Source organism: Aedes albopictus, chromosome 2 (assembly GCF_035046485.1).
Source record: "Aedes albopictus strain Foshan chromosome 2, AalbF5, whole genome shotgun sequence".
In the NCBI taxonomy this organism is placed as follows: domain Eukaryota; kingdom Metazoa; phylum Arthropoda; class Insecta; order Diptera; family Culicidae; genus Aedes; species Aedes albopictus.
This window is the reverse complement of record NC_085137.1, coordinates 449472312-449493163: the sequence shown is the minus strand read 5'-3', so window position 1 is coordinate 449493163 and position 20852 is coordinate 449472312. Positions and strand designations below refer to the sequence as shown.

The following is a 20852-nucleotide window of genomic DNA, read 5'->3' as shown; positions in this document are numbered from 1 at the left end:
ACTGCTCAGCAAACTCTAAAACTGATAGGGTATCGGGATGCTTCGTTGGCATAGTCAATATAGTCGTTCGGCCTATATTGACGTAACCCAAAAACTCAAACAAAAACGCATAACTGGAGATCCGAAAAGCTATGCGCCGAACAACTGTAACATATTTTTTTCAATTCTAGCACTTTGGAGCATTAAAATTGAATGAAAATGTCACTAAGCTTTTGTAGACGCCATGATTCTTCGGCTTAGTAGGTAGTCAACTTGTTTGTACATGATTATAAATGACACACAGATCGAAAAGAGAGTGTAAAATTCTGTGACATATGATGCACATAATTGGAGCGTGGTATGTCACAGAAGTTTACATGACATATCATGTAAAAGTCATAAAATGTCATGTAAACTTCCATTATATGTCATGTAATTCAGCATGACTCTGAGTGTTTACATGACATATAACACAAATTTACATGATATATCATGTAAACCATCATAACACTAAGTTTACATGACTAAAATGAAGTTTACATGACGTGTAAATCTCATTATTTTTATCTGTGCATGATTCTGGAACATTTCGAATTGACTTTTCGATAACTGAACATTAGAAACGACGGTTAATTTTGAATTTGTTTATTTGTATTCAACGAATATTAACTATTTTACAAATTAAATGTGAGCTGAATGTTGAGGACATTTTTTTTCAGTATGTACCCAAATCTTGGCCCATCAGTAAAGTGACGTCAACAACATTGCTAGCGTAGGGTAAATGATGATGGTTGGACCAATCGAAAACTGATGATGGTTGGACCAACTTTGAAAAATGCTATTCAATCAACTTTTTATTTGAAAACTTCAACTAAATACTCACTCATATCATCACATGAACTCTTGTTAATCAAAACACGTTGTTTCTCCTTGCCATGTCTTCAAATTTTTCATATAAATGATTATTTTTTGAAAGGTCATCAGAAGCAACATTGAGGCTTCGATATTGCCTCATTTTGAGGCACCTATAATAGAAATATCCTTTCGAAAATTCTATATCTTTTTACATTACACTATTAGGCCGTCATAGGCGAAACTACTGGGGATGCCAGGGGTGCCAGGCACCCCCTAGAATTTTGATGCATTGTTGTGAGAAATGGGGTGATCAATGATGAATCGATAAACTAATGAATATTTGTTTGCAGTGCACCCCCTGGCAAAAATCTGTAGTTTCGCCAATGTAGGCCGTTACAAATATTTATTTCACTTTTTATCCCACCACTCTTTGGGTGGTCGAGGGAGTGATAAAAATGATAAAGCATTTAATCTGAAATATATTAAAAACTCATCGGATTTGTTAAATAATTTTTTACAAGGCCCTAAATTTTGATAATTTTTTTTATCTGCCCCCTCAAAATGCAAAATCCTGCCAAAATTTTTTTAAGGGGGGGGGGAGACAAAAAGTGAAAATAAAATTTGTATCCACCTTATGAAAATATGTAAACTTCATTGTAACACATTTGAAATTAAATATTTTCTTTTAAAAGTTCAGTTAATTAGCCTAATTAAATCAAACGAATATGATCATGATTGGTCCTACGTATGATTCGGGTTGGACCAAGCCGTTACCATGATGGTTGTGAATAATCGAGAGCTTCAGTGTGATGGCGAAATCAAGGGAATTTAAACGAAAATCGCTTGTTCAGAAGGTCCCCGAAAATGCGTTCTATTCGTCCGGATAGCTAGTGCACTCCTACATAGCCGAAGTTCCCCGACAGCCATTTATTCGACGCCCAGGTTCTTAACCAACTGAATGCAGGTTCCGTGTGATACATTTGAAGATTATCAAGGATCGACTTCCCCTCCGTTAGCAGACCAAATGGATATGACGCTTCACCAGTGAACTTTTTTTTTTCGGCATGGATTTGCACTGGATGTAAAGTGGCATTATCATCAATAAGAGACCGACTTCATCGGTATGGAATTAAGGATTTGTTGTAAAGATTTACCAGCGAAATTTCCCCTTTGTGTAGGAATATTTCTTGCGACTGGTAGAACATCAAAACCTATACCTTTAATCAAATTCCGGAGTTGGTAGATTTGAGAGATGATGCCATCCGATACTGCCTGGGTAAATGCATTTGAAATACATTGTATTCTGCAACGCAATCACTTGTTTTATTCAACCCTAAACCAAATATCATGAATTTCAGTCTCACATCTTAAACGACACAAGACATTTCTCGATATTGTCGATTAAATAGTTTAATTAAAAAGATATCACTTTTTACCCTGAACAATATCGCATCAAGAGAAGAATTAGTTACAAGAAAACAATCAGTGATTTGATCATCAGTTATTGATTTAACTCACGTAACAATATGTCACCTGAAAGGGTGATAAAAGTGCACATTTGCCTCGGGTCGTCTCGACATCTTCGGTGCACTTGTTCGAGTTGTTCCTTGATCTATGAGGAATAAGTGCACAGAAGACAGCAACTCGATCCGACCTCATGCTACGCTGCAATCACACTTTGAAAAGGTGTGCAATCTATTGCGTCAGTCCAATTTGGGGTGGACCAACCATCATCAGCTTTCTGGTCCAACAATAATCTGCATTGGTACAACCAAGATCAGAATTGTTCGCTCAATAAAAAATATTGGTATAATTATTTTCTTAGTTAACTTGATTTTTGAAGAGCTTTTCGTAAACTAGAAGAGTAGAGTTTTCTGCCAAATTGGAATTTATTGTGAAAAATCGTTTCCATCATTACTAAATTTCGACATGAATTTCGACTATGTGTTGGAACACCTCAAACTTATCCAACCATCATAATTTACCCTATAAACCACAAAGAACGAACAGGAAGAAAGATTTTGTGTGCGGTGGCTGTAAAAATATAACACAATAATTGGGTTGCGTTGTTCGTTACCAAATTAAGAAATAACTGTATTTTAAGTGATTTATTTATAGTTTTGTGAAAATTAATGTTCCGATAATGTAATTTTAAAGTAAGATTGGTGCACAAACAGTGATAATACTTCAGCAAAAATATTGAAAAAATGAGAGGATAAGTGGTTCTAGCGTTCGGAAAGCAATAGGCCAACGTTGTATCCACTAATAGGCCATTTTTTGTACCATAGACCAACATTGCATACCATCGTATCGAATTTTTTCAACGCAATTAAGCAAGTTCTTGAATATTTACGTTAGTTTACTTCGAAGTGGTGAAACATGCATTGTTTAGAATGCGTGATATAGTACCCAACTAACATTTTCAGCGCTATAAGCTTCAGTCATTTGCTTTCTGTTGTGTAACCATCGAATAGAAGCAGTCAACGCTGAATAGAAGGGAAGCTAGTCAAATATAAACCATAAGCTAATACACGGCTGCTAAACAAGCACCATGCAGCTACCAAACTCGGCTGTCATAAATCAGTTACTTGTCACTCGGGCTGCCTTTAATGCACTCTATTCCAACTCCGGGAGATTTCCCGAAAGATTTGAAAACTTGAACAAACAAAACAAAACAGCTGCTATTATACAGCACAATTCGAAATATTGACAAATCCATAAACCAGCAGCGCTTTGAAGGCCGTTATGCGATATCGTTACAGCTAGAAGCTGTGATAAAGAAACTTTTGGTATAGCAACACGACTTGTCGGATGTAAACATTATTGACAAAACAAACTTTAAGCGGGATATATAGCTACTACACAAAGACTTTACAGCTATCCATCTCTGTGCTGTGAAATTATTTTTGTTGCCTTTATTGCACTTTAATCCAACTCCGGAAGATTTGCCGGAAGATGTGCAAATCGAATAAGAGTCCCAGCCAATAAAACAGTTGCTTTTATACAGTGCGTTTTGTAATGTTGCCAAACACAAAACAGCAGCGCTTCGTAGCTGTTCAAACAACACTCTTTCAGCTAGAAGCTGTGACGAAGAACCTGTTGGCGCAACCACACAGCTTGTTCAATGTAAATGAAGTTGGGTAAGGTTTCTTGTGGCACAATTATGAAACCTTGTCTGGAGTAAAACAAAACGGGCTATTTTAAATACTATTTATATATAGCAGTGTGGCAGCGAGGACATCATCGGGACCAGTGGATACGGAGATCGGGAGTTCGATTCCAAGTAGCGGCAAGGACTTTTATTATTCAATTTTAAAAGCGATGATTCTAGTTCCACATGTATTGCGTCACGGTATCCATAACCTAATTATATTTAATCGATTAATTTGGGGATGCCGTAGAACTATTATTTAACAACTGTGAAAATGCTGAAAAAGCGCCTTCTCAAGATGTTATTCAGGTAGTGGTTACATAGAAGCCGAGAAAAGAGCTTTGACTTGATGGTATAGAAGCTGCTCACACAGCATATACATGTTGAATAAGTTCGCCAGATTCATTGGTATAGGGCTTGCATAGAAGCTTCCGTCCATATGTACAACACCGTTACTCAGCATCAAGTCGTATTGAGGACGCTTTGTTGACGTTTACATTCACAATAAATGTTAGTTGGGTAAACATGTCATTTCTAGCGCTATTAATTCACGAGTTATGGTTAAAATTGTCAATGCGGCTTACATATTAGGCCAAGGTATGGTACATATACCCTATCTCGGTATGAATTACGTTAATCAGGGGCTGTCCATAAACCACGTGGTCATTTTTTGGGAGATTCCGAGACCCCCCCCCCCTCGCGTGGTGTTTCGTTCATACATTTTTTTTAATTTGTATGGATCGTGGTCTTTGCCCAAACACCCCGCCCCCTCAAAATGACCACGTGGTTTATGGATGGCCCCTCAGCTAAATACGATTTTCAGTAAAACAGTTGCCAATTCTCAGTAATGAACTGTCAAAGTCGCTGAGATCTCGGTAATGTTGTTGTTTACCGAGCACTCGGCTGTGCGGATTTCGGCGAAAGTTTGAGAAAATGCTCTTCTTCCGGCACTTCAGAATAAGTGTAAGAAAAAACTAGTCTGGATCAGTTAAAGCATATCTAGATAAAAAAAAACAACCGGAGATGTAAGAATGTAGTTACTAACTAGCCGATGACTGCCACCCTTGGGAATGCATATCTAGAGTCTGGGTTCGCCGTAGAGTGCAGCGAGCTGGTGTTTCATCCCACAGCACGCGTCGCTCAAAAACTCCAAGCTCTTGCAGGTCCACCTCGAACGTGGTCTACACTCAGCAAAAAAAAACTATCGAAATTCATCATAATACCTTATGATTTTTTGCCATAACTCATTCTTATGGATGCCATAAGAATACCTTATGAAAACTAGTTTTCATAAGTTATCCTTATGGCATGACATAAGAAAATCTTATGAAAATGAATTTTCATAAGATTTTCCTCATGGCATTCATATAGTTCAATTATGGCAAAAATCTTATGAACTTTCTAAGGTTTTTTAGTTGCGTGTATGTCTCGTGTACGTAGGGAACCACCGGTCTTATAAGCGTTTTTAACATGGAGCATTTGGTGCAGGAGTGAATCTTTTTAGACCGCAGCTTTTTCTGGAGCCCGTAGTAGGCACGACCTCCACTAATAATGCGCCTTCGAATTTCACGATTGGCATTGATGTCAGCCGTCAGTAAGGATAGACGAATTCCTCCACCACCTCGAAGGTATCCCCATCTTTACCTACACGGATACGGTCGTGTTTGGTTCCGCCTACCTGCATCTACTTTGTTCTTTACCTCTTCATCTTTACTGCTTCGCGTTTGGGGCTGTCCATAAACCACGTGGTCATTTTTTTGGGACTTCTCAACCCCCCCCGCGTGGTCATTTGTCCATACAAACTTTTTTATTCGTCCATACAAAATGCTCATAGGCCGAACCCCCCCCCCCTTCTCATGACCACGTGGTTTATGGACAGCCCCTTTCAGGCGTTGTCGACCGGCCGTCGATGAAACCTGTTTAATAACTTCCTACGAACTCATTTGTTTCAGGTGATAGACGACGGAAGAAGATCTGGGAAACACTTTGTAGGAAGCACTCAAAATGATGATCGCTTGGAAGTTCTCACATTCCATATGGTCGCCTTTCTTGTGAATGGGGCAGATTACCCCTTCCTGCCACTCCTCCAGTGGTTGTTCGGTTTCCCGGATCCTGAAAATCAACCGGTGCGAACAGGCGACTAACTTGTCTGGACCCATCTTGATGAGTTCAACTGTGGTGCCATCCTTATCAACTGATTTGTTGGCTTTGAGCTGGTAAGTGGTATTACTTCCCTCAGCGTGGAAGTTTGATCATTTTCGTCCTCTGCTGGCGTCGCCGTTTTCTCTGTTGTCGTGGTCTCCCGTTCTTATGTTCTCTATGTTATGTGAAAGCTGGTGTGTGTCAGTGGAGAACACTCAACGGCTGCAGGTCTTCATCAATAGATGCCTGCGGTATATAATTTGTGCATGGTGACCTTACAATTGGATCTCCAACGTGGAGCTCCATCGACGATGTCATCAAAAGCCAATAGCGACAGAAATTCGGCAGCGAAAGTGGAGGTGGATCGGCCACACTCTACGTAGAAGCGGAAACGACATCTGCAAGCCGTAAGATTTGAACCCAGAAGGACATCGCAGCAGCGGTAGACCTAGAGGCTCATATTGGCGCAGCCTCAACAAGGAAACAAAGGAAGTCGACAGAAATTTAACCTGACCACAGGTCAACACAGTGAAGTGTTATCGCCCAGTATAGAGATCCTACTGTATGGCCCTCTGCACTACCATGGGTGCTCAGGACTAAAAGTAGTAGGGGAACAAAGCCCAAAATGCCAAGATGGGGTAAAATGGCCCAATTCATAAAATCATTCCTGAATGGGACTTGTTCATTACTATAGGTGAATGGTGTCAAGATATGTTTGCATTAAACATTCTTCTAGAAGCTAGGCCACCAAACCCACGAAAAATCTTTTGATTTCCCAATGAAAACTGGCAACTTCCGGTTTTTCGTGCTTGCAATTAAGGTTTTTTGGTGATTTTATTACCAGCCAAGTGTTTCCAACGAGATTGAGGTACACATGGAGGCGCATGGTTGTTGATGTCTACGCTTTCCATGTTAAGGGTCATTCAAATATTACGATCATCGTTTTGCGGGGAGGGGGGTAAAACTCCATTTATTGAATATACGAAAAAACGGGACAGAGGGAGGAAAAGGAGTCGAAAATGCCCGAAAACTGATGGACGTAATTTTTGAATGTTTTCATGAAGTGGCATCTTACCCCATGGCAGGTGGTCTTTTTGCACCACTTCCGTTTTACGAACCTGTTTTTAAAATCGTTAAAAATCGATGAAAATGCAATAATTTAGTGAATATTTTTGCTGAAGTATCGAGCAAATATTGTCTAGTTGCTGTTACCACTTTGAAAGCCTAACATATGAAGCTAATTATCATTGAAAACGACGAAAGTTTGAAAAATGGCATTTTACCCCACTTGACCCTAGTAGTAAACTTTCAGCACGATTGTCTGAACAATTTCAACAATTTTTTTTTTGTTTTTCTACGTAACATTTACCCAGCTGCCGTAACCGTTTGGACTGCGATTTGGGAAAAACAGCCCTCGCACTCTGATCCGTGGTTTTCCACGTTAACGCTATGCTACTTAGACCGCCCGGCTCATGGCACGGCATTTTGTTACTCTCTCGAATCAAACTCCCGCACGTTCTCGCGACAACGGGCCTGCCAGTGAAAGTGTGAGTGATGACGATTCCTACAATCAGAATGATAGGCGAACCAGCAGCAGTGGACGACCGTGTGCCGTTTAGTCAGTCAGTCAGCCAGCCAGTACGGGTTCGAGTCGGGCGCAGAGCTATCCAAACAGGAACACGCCGTCGTCGTCGCCGCCGTCGTGAGTCTTCCGTGAGTGGGTGGGTTGAGAAGTGGTTCGGTTCGGTGTGGAAAAAGTGGTGCGCTTCAAAGGATTTTTTTCAACTGGGATCGAAATGGTTGAGGGTGGCATTGGCTGTGGGTGATTGCTACGGGAAAATGTTTTCCAATTAGTTGTGCCAGCTAGGAGCATGACCAATAATATTAGTGATACATATTTTCATATGGGGGACCTAGATATTTAAATTGCAAAATGGATACCGATGGCCTGTAGCGGAATTCTCATCGTCAACGATGAAGGTGAAGTAATTGTGTAATAGCTGGCTTGGCCCAGCATAAGGGCTCCATGTGAGCGAGTGAGTGCGTTCTTCCAAGTGATGTGTGAAAATTGGTTCAAATCGTCGAAGAAGATCTGAAAATCGCAGTATCATCTTAAGCGGAGAATGAAGTGATAAAGCACTTTCCAAATATAAAGGAAAACGAAAATCGGAATTAGAAAAACTTCTCTCGGGGGTGTTTGGCATACGCATTGAAAAGTGGAAAATTTCAGAGGCACGAATTAAAAGAATTTAGGATGGATGAGTGAAAATCATCACTGCGGAATCTACGTAACGCCAAATGAAAGCAACATATGGAATGGAAACTAGATCGCCAAAATTTTCAACAACGACTACAATAATGACATCGCTGTCGGAGCGTCGGTGGTAGGAGTAAAGGGAGCATACGAAGCATCGTAGCATCATCGTCATAACCCTCAGTGGGTGAGCACAGTTCGAGGAGATTTAAGACTGCTTTTGCTGCTTGTGAGAACTGTTATTGGTGTTCTTTTGTAAGGTAAGAATGGATGGTTTGTAGGTCAAATGAGCTGTAATAGTTTTTTACAATCTATGGACGATAATTATGTTTACCAATATTATTTCCTGGGATAGGTTGTCCTCAGTTATAACACTGCTAAGCATAATCATAGCTATACTTTTTAAATATGTTTGCCCAATTTATCACATTTTGCATTTGCATTTATTATGTCTTACATGAGCATTCATAGCTGGTAGATCGATAAAATTCAACTATGAACACAGTCAGAGCAATACAAGTCATAATGATTTCTTCATTACAATAAATATAAGATAATAACATTACTTACATTACCGATCAGACTAACGCCTGAGTGTCCTCTGCTGTACATAGAAGTCGTCTCCATTCTACTCGGTCCACCCGAGCAGAGGGAAATATCAAACTAATAACTATCAAAACACATAATCTGTTTTTATATCTTGTTTTGTTATTAGTAACTTATCAAAGCATTACTTTTCCATAACATGTTTTGTTTGACAATCTTATTTTGTTATGATCAAGCTATTGATATACACCCGTAAAATAATATTTAAATAATATGTTTTGTTATGGAACAAATTTAGTTATTGTTATACTATTGAGAGTGTAAAAATATTTGATAAACAATAGCACAACAATAACAAATTTTGAATTGAAACTAAATTCAACTACATTATTCGAGATTTACATTGCACAATGGTCCGAATCAACGTTTTAGCAGGAAAAAGTTCCTTATCTCTGTTATCATTAATTTTAGGCGTTTGGTGTCTTCAGAGAAGTTGCTTGCATTTGTTTACTGTATCTTTTCCAAAAAATGTCTTCGTGTTAACCCAAATCTGGAATAGAACCTAAGTCCTAAGCGATCGAATTCTTCAGCAAAGTTGTAGGCAATGCTATTTCGAGCAACTTTGCCGAAGACACCTTTTATCTATTTGGGGTCTACAGTCTACTAGTGGTTAAGGCTATGGATCGCCAATCCAGAGACGGCGGGTTCGATTTGGTCGGGAAAATATTCTCGACTCCCTGGGCATAATGTATCAGTGTCATTGAACTTGCTTCACAGTATACAAAATCATGCAAAGGCATGATGTGAAAGGAATTAAGAACCATATTTCTTTTGTAGTCACACCCGATTCTCTTTTTGCAAATGAAGATTATGGATGGGGCACTGTGAGCAAGCCATGATGACAAGCAATGATTATTGATATGTTTTGAACGCTTGTTTTGTCATTCATATAGGGTCTTGTACCATTTGGCTGGAGCACCTATTTTGGGCACTTGATTCTATAACTAACTCTTTTTCAAACCAATTGATTTGATTTTTTGTATAGGGTTAGATACTGTACGTAATTCATCGTGTTCCAATAAGGTATAAAATTGGTTTTAGTGGCGAGTGCCCAAACTAGGTCCACCTGCCCAAATAGTACATTATTATCATTATTACTTTTTTTACTACTTAGTTTGATACCATAACTAAATTTGCTTTCGGATTGTTATCAATAACTTTAAAATAACAATATTTGTTATTGAAATATTTTCCAAATTCATTATTATTATGTTGTTATCGAAACTAACAACGAAACATGTTATTGAATTGAACTTCCAGGAACATTTTTTGTTATGATTTTTGTTATTTTGCCGCTTATGACAGCCATGTTTATAACATAGTATGTTATGTTAATAACATGAAAATAACTGATTTCATTACTCAGTTATTTTGCTAAAATAACACAGTTTATTATGCTGTTGTTATTTTCTTCTGCTCGGGCATGGCTGTAAGTCTCCAATTCCGCACTCTGCGAAGGATCCGCAAATCGTCCTCCACTTGATCGACCTACCCGAGCAGAAGGGAATAACAACAGCATAAGGAGCTAAAATAACTGATTAATAAAATCGGTTATTTTTAAGTTATTACCTTAATATATTGTGTTATAAACTTGTCTGTCATAAGCGGCAAAATAACAAATTTCATAACAAAAAAATGTTCCTGGAAACCCATTGTTTTGTTAGTTTCAATAACAACTTAATAACAGTGAATTCGGAAAATATTTCAATAACAAATTTAACAAATAATATTATGATTTAACAAATAATATTATGATATTCCCTGATATTCGCTGGCCAAGTTCGCAGGGGTTGACGGTATTAAAGTGAAGGAGTTTCATTTTGATTATTGTAATGTAGTGTTCTTTAGTGAAACATATCACCTTTTTAACACTTTAATGCGCCTCCAACGGTTCAGCACGAACCGGCTGCTGCAGATGGAGTATAGCTGATCATATGCATCAGACATGCTCGATAAACACGGAGGAACCGCCGGGGCTCAGTAGAGTCTATTCCCAAACAATAGTTCCAAGTCGGTAGGATTTGAGAAGGTTTTGATGATCGTTAAAAATCCTAATAAAACTATCATAGGATTTGTGACAGGTTTTGGAACCTTTTACAGCCAGCTGACTTCAAAATGTTGTTTGGGCTCTATTTCCCACGTTTCTCGGTTGATTTTGATTAGTAATTTATTAATGTCATAGTCGCTTTTTCGAATTTTTGCAATGTTAGTTGGTCATATTTTCTTTAAATAAAGCAATAAAAATCGACCGAAGAATCAATAGTGGGAAGGAGATTTGCAGCACTTAATTGTGCTGATAGATTCGAAGCTAACGTGCGAACACTTAAACGCATTGTTGACGTCAATGCGTTCGACGTGACATTTTGGACAAAAACTGACTGCTTTTTATTAACTGAACAACGTTACTTGTGTATGACTAGGTTGACATTTCTAGGCTACGCTTGAGAAAATGACATAGTTTATCTAGGTAGGACCGATAGGACAATTGAACGACTTTGGATATTTTTCATAGTATTTGTAGCGGGATGAAAGTTGACATGAAATCTCTATTATTTTAAAATTTTATTGCAATCAATGACACACTTGGCGTATTTTTGTTTATCTCTTAGATGATATTATGACGACAACAGAAAATATCAGAAGTTCAGTTACATGTTTCTGTGGGTTTTGGACCGATGACAATTTAAGGACACAAGAGATGAACACAGTAGAAAACGATTAGCGAAATCAAGAAAACAGTTTGACACAGGATCGACTATATTTTAACATATTGATTGATTGATTCGATGAGAAAAAAAACAAACATACGACAACTGATTTAACGAGAGGTAAAACATATTGAACCATACCACAAAATCAAACAAGAAGACAAACACAAACCGTGTGACCATAACACTACATAGGCAAATCCTGACTGACTGACCAATTAAATACTTTCCAATCTTCTACCGTTACTTTCTGAGTCAGTTGCAACAGTGTCTTAATGGATATCATTTTCCGCGTACGGCTGGCAAACTGCTTCTGAAAGATTACGTATTCTTTTCTATCTTCGGGTCTAGTGTAGAGGTTTCAACTCTATTCAGAGTGCAGCTAGAAACCTAGCAAAAAAAAAAAAAAAAAAAAAAAAAAATTGATATTATTATGATATTGATAGTAATCGGAGAGCAGAATTTGCTATGATATCACTCGCTACTGAATAAGTTATAAACCCGATTCTTTTTTTGCACTGGTCTGGTTTTTGCTATAACTCAGTCAATTTTCAACCGATTCTCATAAAATTGTGTACACATGTGGGCACGATTAGTACTATCAGTGTACAAAATTTCATGACAATCGGTTCAAAATTGACTGAGTTAAAGCAAAATAACGACCCGTGCAAAAAAAAGAATCGGGTGTACTTATTATGTAAAACTATTTGCTTTGTCTCACAAACCCGCCAATAACATGAAGTTCATCTCTCTGACGTCAGAAATATTTTCGAAGGATCGAAAAATACTATATTCAGCTTTTAATTCATTCTAAGAGATTTGAAGTCGCAAGATAATCGAACTTTAGTAATTTCTACATTATCAAATACGACGAGCTTCGGTTTCCACCTGTAATTTATAAACTGTATTACTTTAATTCAGGGGTTCTCAAACTTTTTCAGCTTGCGACCCACTTTTGATTTTCAAAGAATTTGGCGACCCACCAGCACGAAAATTTATAAAATAAGTCTTTTCTTGCAAATTTGGACTGCCTTTTTATATAAATACATTTTATCACTTTACTAGGTTGTGATAAACTTACGTTACGTAGCCCTCAAACTTAGGTTTTTTTTTGTTTATTTATGATGCTCTTTTAGTTTTTTTTAGAAAAGTCTAAGAAAGGTTAAGGTGCCCAAGTAGAGGAGCGGACCTGGTGTGACGGTTAGAGCACGTGACTATCACGCCGAGGACCTGGGATCGAATCCCATTACCGACATACTCACAAATATGTGAGTTCTTCCTTCGGAAGGGAAGTAAAGCGTGGGACCCGAGATGAACTAGCCTAGGGCTAAAAATCTCGTTAATACAGATAGAAAAAAAGGTGCCCAAGTTTGCAGCATTAGTTAGCTCTTAGTCCTCAAAATTTGAGATGAGAGTCCAAGTTATATTTAATTTATTTAACCAGATATCAAATGCACTGCACTGCCTATGATCGCATATCAGTCTCATATTTGCTGGGTTTCCTATTCATATGGAACAGTTATGCGATCAGAAAATTAAAAGCTACTCTAAAATTAAATATCGGTTGAAAATAATATACGTATTCACAGCGAGTGGATGAACATCAAGTAGTTTTTGAATTATAGTACTGCTGGATTGTCAGATGAGTAGTCTTGAAGGTTTCCTTCTTACACACTTATTTTGCTTTCATTTTTAATGAAATCACTTTGCAATGAATTAACTGCATCGGCTGTTTTCCTACTCTCCGCATCGACCAATGTGGCGCTAGCTTCTATGCGCGAAAAATCGCTAAAAGTAAATCGCAAAAATATTGTATGGCGAATAGCATCTAAAGGCAAATTTATCGAAGTGGAATACATTATTCGAAAAAATATTTGGTAGTGGTTGTGCACAATGGTGACTACTATTAAGCCTACCAAATATTTTTTTAGTAAAAGCTTTCTATTTCAAGTAATTCAAGTTTAGATGCATTTCACCATACAAAATAAAATTGATTTACTCGTGCTGATCAACTGTGGGTGTGCGCCAAGCGGGTAATCCATTGTTCCGTTAAAGTTCAGATTATCGACAGTCATCTGAATTTCACAGAAGTTTGGTAAAAGTAAGGTTTCTTCTCGGTAATTTTTTGATTTTTTGTATTTTTATTTTTTTTTGTATGGGAAATGTGTCAAACTACTGTCACGCACACGCAAACGTATGCATTGTGTGGGGCACTTAAGCCCAAACGAAAATGCTAACTGCAAGCAAACTCATTTTTTCCAGAAACCATGTAAAATCTAAAATTTTACCATCTTCTTAAAACTTCCGATGAGTTTTCATAGTTTTAGAATCAATTTCAGAATGCAGACAGTAGTTTCAATATTCAATATACTCCAGGCAAGACATATAATATAAAATTTTTAATAGAAATAACGTGAGACCGAAATTCTAGAAATAACTCTTCTAGAAAAAGATTCTCCAAGGAAGGGAATATTTGACAATTGGTAAATGGCTAGCAATAACATTCGACATACGTTAATAAAGACTTCGCGACCCACCAACAATCAGCTCGCGACCCACCAGTGGGTCGCGACCCATAGTTTGAGAAACGCTGCTTTAATTGTTTTCGGAGCACGGTTTTGAAACCAACACATGTACTTGAAAAAGTTTGATCGTCGATGGCAATTTGTGACTTTTGTTTTTTTTTTTTCAGCATAGAAACTGAAGAATTTCTAGAATGCTCAACAGTTTTGCAGAAAGTGTTTGGGATATTGAAAATATTGTACAGATTATTACAATTTTTCTGGAAACTTTGTTTTAATTCCTCCGATTTTTCCCTGGATTCAAGAATTATGTCGCATTATCATCCTGGATTCTACAAGGATTCCTCCAAAAATGTTGCTATAATTTCTCCTGAACTTCCTCTGTTTATTCCTACAGGATTTTTTCCAGAAATTTTTGCAATATTTTTTTTTAATTCTTCTATTTATTTCTCTAAGGATTCCGTCAAAAACATCTTTTATGTTTATCAAGTGACTTTGTCATAAAATTCTTCCAGAAATTCGTCGACAGGTTTGGTCTTAAACTTTTCCATATATGACTCCAAAAATCTTCCAGAAATTTCTCCGAGAGTTCTTCGACGGAATCTTTCTTGGATTTTCAAAGACTCCTCTAGAAATTCCTCCAGAATCCTGCATAGAATCCCTTCAAGGATTCCTTCAGAATTTGCTGTGATCATTAGTCCTGAAGTTCATCTTAAGATTTCTTTGAAAATTTCTTTGAGGATTTCACCAGGAGTTTTTCCGAAGGATTCTCCAGGAGTTTTTCAAAAGATTCTGCCAAGAATTCTAATTCAGAAGAATTCCCTTCGGAATTCCTAAGAAAATTGCGCTAGGAGTTCTCTTGAAGACTACTCCAGGGATTTATCGAAAGGTTCCTCCAGAACTTCCAAGTGCTTATCCGAAAATTATTTAAGGAATTCTTAAAAGGTGTCGTTTAGAAATTTCCTTCTTAACTGAATACAAAAATGGAACAACACAAAGGGACAAGTCAAAATTGTCGAATTATTGCTGTGATTTCAAAACTTGTTACTGCTGTGCTATTGCTGACAAGTTGACCAATAGTACAACAATAACTAATCTTGTACTTCAACAAAACATGTTATTTTAATGTAATTTAGTTAATGTATATCAATAGCTTGATTGTAACAATATCAGATTGTCCAACAAAATTTGTTATGGAAAAGCTATGCCTTGATAATTTAATAATAACAAAACAAGATATAAAAACAGGTTATGTGATTTCGTAGTTATTAACTTGCTATTCTCCTCTGCTCGGGTATCTAGCTCGCTGCGGACTGACACGATGCGCTGATGACGTGACCCGTCCACCGTAGCCTCCCAATTTTCGGTGTGTATGATGGTTGGTTCTCTCAGCAGCTGATGCAGTTCGTGGTTCATTCCCCAAGTAACAAAATTAATTTTATAATGCTTTTGAAGTATTCTTCAACAACTGTTCTTTAAAACCATGCATAAACCAAATTACTCTGCAAAACGACATCAACTCAACCATAAACCCGCCATAAGACCAAAGAGGCCCATCCTAAGATGCTCTTGGAGAGTTGTTTTTAAATTTCTCTTAAAACTTGTTGTACTTCCCAAGTTGTCCTCAAGGCGAATTGCTCTCTCCTTGTAGAATTCTTCAAGTGCACGATAAAACGATAATAAATTTGTCAGTGTTGTTGCTGATGCAGCTTTTATGTCGACAGAAAGTTTGATGAATTAAATTGAAATTAAAAACACATTGAAAATGGCACATTATTGTAATCGGGATTAATTTATTACAAATATTTCCGTGGTGTAACAAGGATGCCAAATGCCAAGCAAAATTCATCGTATATATGTTGCAAGATACTTCCAAAAATTGCAACGCGCTTCCATTATAACGCACTAATAAAATATTTAAAAATATTATTCCTGGTCATGCGAACATTGCTCATGAGTTTTCTCAACATGGCTTCCATTGAAATCTAGGCCGGTGGTCGGTCCATCATCGATAGTTTTAATCAACATCACCATAAGATCGTCTTAATTTTTTTTCAACTCATGCCAGAGCTAAAAGCATAACTCAAGAATACTAGGATTTATAAGGTTCTCAATGCAGCCTGGTTGGCCTCCATCAAGAACGTCTTAAATTTATTTCATCTTATGCAAGGGTAAGAAGTATTACTCAAGAGAACTCAGGTTTATAACGTTCTTGATGTAGGTTTATGCAAACTCCGCCGAGAACGTCATAAATCATGTACGCCAAATTGTAAACAAACAATAAATTATCGCACCGCGGTGGATTTTTTGAATCTCGTCCGATGAATTTAATCATCAGCCCGGTACCGTTGCCAACCAGGCAGACCTTTTTCGCTAACCGGCCTTGATGCGGTGCAGTGTATCATTCCTCCGGTCAACCCTTCCAACAGGTAGGTAGTTGTTGATTTTGAAGATCGATGATTGGAACCCGGATTGCACGGGAATCGACGTCCTGGATGACCATACCCACCTTCAGTAGGTCGGCTCTAGAGGCACCCACCTTATTTCGGATGCTGCAACCGGAGGAACTTGACACTGCACCGCGTCGCGGTTGGCTTTCCGGGTAGGTGTTCTTGATTGGCAGCAATAATGGAACGATGAGAATCAAAATCTGATGCTTGAGTTTTTTCTTGTATTTTTCATGTACCAAACTGATCTCATGCGAGAACAGTTGCTCTTGATCAAGAACGGATGATTGAAGATAACTACAAAAACCTTATAAAACTGAAAATAAGTTGAAAAAGAAAAAGACGCGGACACCGTCTTTAGCCAGAGGCTGCACAGACTGAATGAAACTTAAACACTAGACAAGGGACACACGGAGCATGCACCAGTGGATACGGAGAAGAAACTATTCGCACGAAAAGTTTCATCGCCCGGAGCGGGAATCGAACCCTCACCCCATGGCATGGTGCGATTAGAAGCTTGGTGACCCTAACCGCACGGCTACGAGGCTCCACAAGTTCAACAGTTCTTGTTGTGTTTATGGTTTTATGAACTGAACCTCAAGTATTCTTGGAGGTGTTTTCAAAACCACATATTGACGAAGAATAGTTGTGCTCAGCTGAAACTCCGATAAGATCAACTAGAATATGCAATGTTCCGGTAAAACTATCATAAAAACAATTAAAACCAAATAGAATCAAGATTGTTACTTGGGTCACCCTCTCCAAGTCCACACTTCCATCTGCACTCCGCCGTAGATGGTACGCACACCTTCCGTTCGAAAACTCCAAGGGCGCGTTGATCCTCTGTACGTAGAGTCCATGCTTCGTGCCCATATAGGACTACCGGTCTAATCAGCATTTTGTAGATAGAGAGCTTCGCGTGACGGCGAACTTTGTACGAACGTAGAGTTCTGCGGAGTCCAAAGTAAGCTCGATTTCCTGCCACAATGCCCCTCTGAATTTCTCTGCTGGTGTCGTTGTCGGTGGTCACCAGTGAGCACAAGTACACAAATTCTTCAACCGCCTCGATTTCATCACCGTCGATAGAAATTCGGGGTGGCGGGCGCAGTGATTCCTCCCTGGATCCCTTTGTCATCATGTACTTTGTCTTCCGCACATTTATGACTAATGAGATTCCCCTGGCTTCACTCTTTAGTCGAATGTACGTTTCCGCCATCGTCCCAAATTTGCGAGCGACAATATCAATATCATCATCGATAGTTCCCGCAATCTAACTTGCGCCCTTTTTGTAGATGGGTCATACGATACCTTCCATCCGTTCCTCCGATAATACTTTCTCCTCTCAAATCTTTGTAATGACCCAAATGTACCGTCAAACGGGGTTACTTGCAACAGCGGTGCAACTTGCAACACAATGACATACACTAAATGTGAAGCATTTTCTAATAATAATGAAAACTAGTATGCCCTATTATTTCGGTTATAAAGATTATGTGTATCCAAAGATCGATTTAGTATAAAAATTAGCTTTGTTTCTTTGTTTATGGTTTAGCAACACTGTTAAAACGGATTGCTCATTTTATGCCATAAAAACAAGTATGAAAATCGTGCTTTACCTCTCTCCTATGGTAAGTGCGATAAGTCTGATGACCTTGCTTGCAGTTAGGGTACCTAATAGTAAGCTTAGCTTAACGATAAAAGTTTGATAAACTTATCGACTAAGTAATGCAAAAAATCATTATTATATTCGACAACCACTGTGGGGTAACTTGCAACAGTTGAATTCGACGAAACCTTCTATTATTTATCTTCATTTCACGATATATTTGACAGAAATAACCGAAATGGATCATTTATTGATTACGTAACGCGGTTATTTTCAAATGATAATTCATTTTTTACATTTTTTTTGCACGTGACCTTTAAACATTGTTACCACATTTTGAAGTTTCATTCAACATCATGTTAAAAGTTCAATTTTTGTTTATGAACACTGTAAAGCAATCACCAACATCAATTCTGAATGGATGGAGTAAATTATTTCAGTTTAATACCCAAATTAGCAAGTTTGACATTTACAAAGTAGAATAGGTGTGTTTCAATCATGTTAATTTAGCTGAAATTGTCAAACACCACTTCAAACTGAAAACTACTTGAAGCTGACTCACTCTACCTTTTCAAGAAATGACAATAATCATTATTGACATTTTGTAATGAGTGCTAAGTCACGAGAATCACATATATATTTTGTGTTTGAGGGACGTGAGACCTGTTGCTAAACGATATACTCTCGCTTGCAATAACTATCAATCCTTTCATGAAAAATTATATGTCAATTGGTTAGTGTACATCTTTTCATGGTATGTTTCATGCATAACATCAAAAATTTACAATACGACTATATACTATAATGTTAGTGCTGTTTAATGATAGCTAACTTGGCTTCATGTCCTATGTTGCAAGTTACCCCACAGATGGGGAAACTTGCAACAAGCATGTATTTCGCACCTCCTGATTAGGTGGCAACGTATTTTGGTAAACCAAGTGCTGCATAGTATTCTACTCGGGGTAATTAGCGTGCACGATGCTTCACAAGATGTTTCAAATGTTTAGATTTTCAATGATATTGCTTCAAAGTCGAAAAGTGTTGCAAGTTACCCCATTTGACGGTAGTGCTCTCACCAGCGCTTCTCCACCGTCATTAATGACGCTGTAGTTGAAGAAACGGCCCTTAACTCTCAACATGCACATCCTTGCGTTAATCGGCTGCCACCCAATCACGTTGTAACATCTTGCCCAACACAATAAATCCTGTTCCCAGTTCATTAGTGCTGCCACAGCTTTGGTAGAAGGCAGCCACTCTATGTCCGCATTTCCACACTTTCTGTCCAGTCCAACAAAGTTCCTGCAACGCCACGATGTCGAAGTTTCGGGGATGTAATTCGGCGTAGATTATACTGTAACATCCTGCGAAACCAAATGACTTGCAATTTAATGTTCCAAGTTCCCAATCGTAGTCCCTTTTTCGTCTTTGCCGATTGCATCGAGTTGTATTTTCTCCTATGTTATTCGCAATGGGGATTTTTACGGGTGGCTTATTGGGCCTACGCCAACACTCCTGTCTCGCCGGAGGGCCATCGTGCCAGTTCTGTTTTCCGTCTCAACCAACACTGGGACGACCACGCTGATGGGCCTACCACCATGGATCTAGCTGGGCGTGGTGCAGCGTTTCTTACTCAGCCGCTGGATGCCAGAATTAACGCTGTTTGAGCCGTACCTCTTTGGTGAACAGACGCTCGGATCGTACCTGCTCAATCTAGCTGAAGTTAGAAAGACAACAGTGCCCAGGCTGCATTACCAGCTAAGCACACAACTCATAGCTGGTGGTGGGAGATGATGGAGATGTTCAACCGGAACAGTCCAACGAAACTAACAATGACGGTACGGTAACATCTGCGCTTCCTTTCCATACAGCACACCACGAGTCCGAACAACTAACGTTGGTGACGCGCAGCGATCGAGAGTGCTTTTTACCGGGTAAGTTACTCGATTATTTTGTTGGTTACGGAGCAACTTATGGTGTGCCATTGTCATCAGATGTACCTGAAACATTTGGCCAAATTGCCCATCGAGATGACCGAGACGTATGAATGCCGTTGTAGCGAGTGAGTTGGAGTCACTGAAGAAAAACGACGTGTGGCAGCTACAAGCTTTTTGCGCTGTGGTGAGCGTGGTGAGGCGTGATTCATTTTTTACGGTACTTGCCGACAGCCCTTGCAGCATTACAGCTACCGAAAATTTCAGTTTACTGCTCTAGATTAATCAAAAACTTTCACCTGATGTTACCATTGTTACCAGTACAGAAAATACAAAGCAGCCTTCGCAAAAAAATGGAATGTGAACGAACAATTGCAATGCAATATTTACGAACAGGTTACAGGATTGGATTCTAAGTAAGATTCTCGGATGGAAATGGTTGAGAAGTCCCGAAAAAAAAACTGCAGGAGGTTTCAACTTCTTTTCATGGAGATTCCTTCGGAAGCTGTTGGAGTGGGGATTTCTACAGATGCTGAAATGCTGGAGGATTGCTTGATTCATGGGTACTGGGAAAACTTGCTATGAGATTATTGGAAGGACAAACTTTAGAATTCCCCGAGGTAAACTGCTGCAGGTTTGTAGTTATGAAAT

At 38.6% G+C, this 20852-nt stretch overlaps 2 protein-coding genes and 1 pseudogene across 4 annotated transcripts in view; 2 read left to right on the top strand and 1 right to left on the bottom strand.

Moving 5' to 3' along the window:
• The window catches only part of LOC115264701 (uncharacterized), a 52811-nt pseudogene extending 45200 nt beyond the window's left edge, over positions 1-7611 (bottom strand).
• LOC109410022 (opsin, ultraviolet-sensitive) overlaps positions 1-20852 on the top strand; it is a 437133-nt gene that overhangs the window by 237000 nt on the left and 179281 nt on the right. The gene's annotated exons all lie outside the window — the stretch shown is intronic.
• The window catches only part of LOC109410021 (uncharacterized), a 309882-nt gene continuing 296769 nt past the window's right edge, over positions 7740-20852 (top strand). Inside the window, exon 1 of the mRNA XM_062853879.1 lies at positions 7740-8641. The gene's annotated coding sequence lies outside the window, so the exon portion shown is untranslated. The remainder of the gene's footprint in view (positions 8642-20852) is intronic.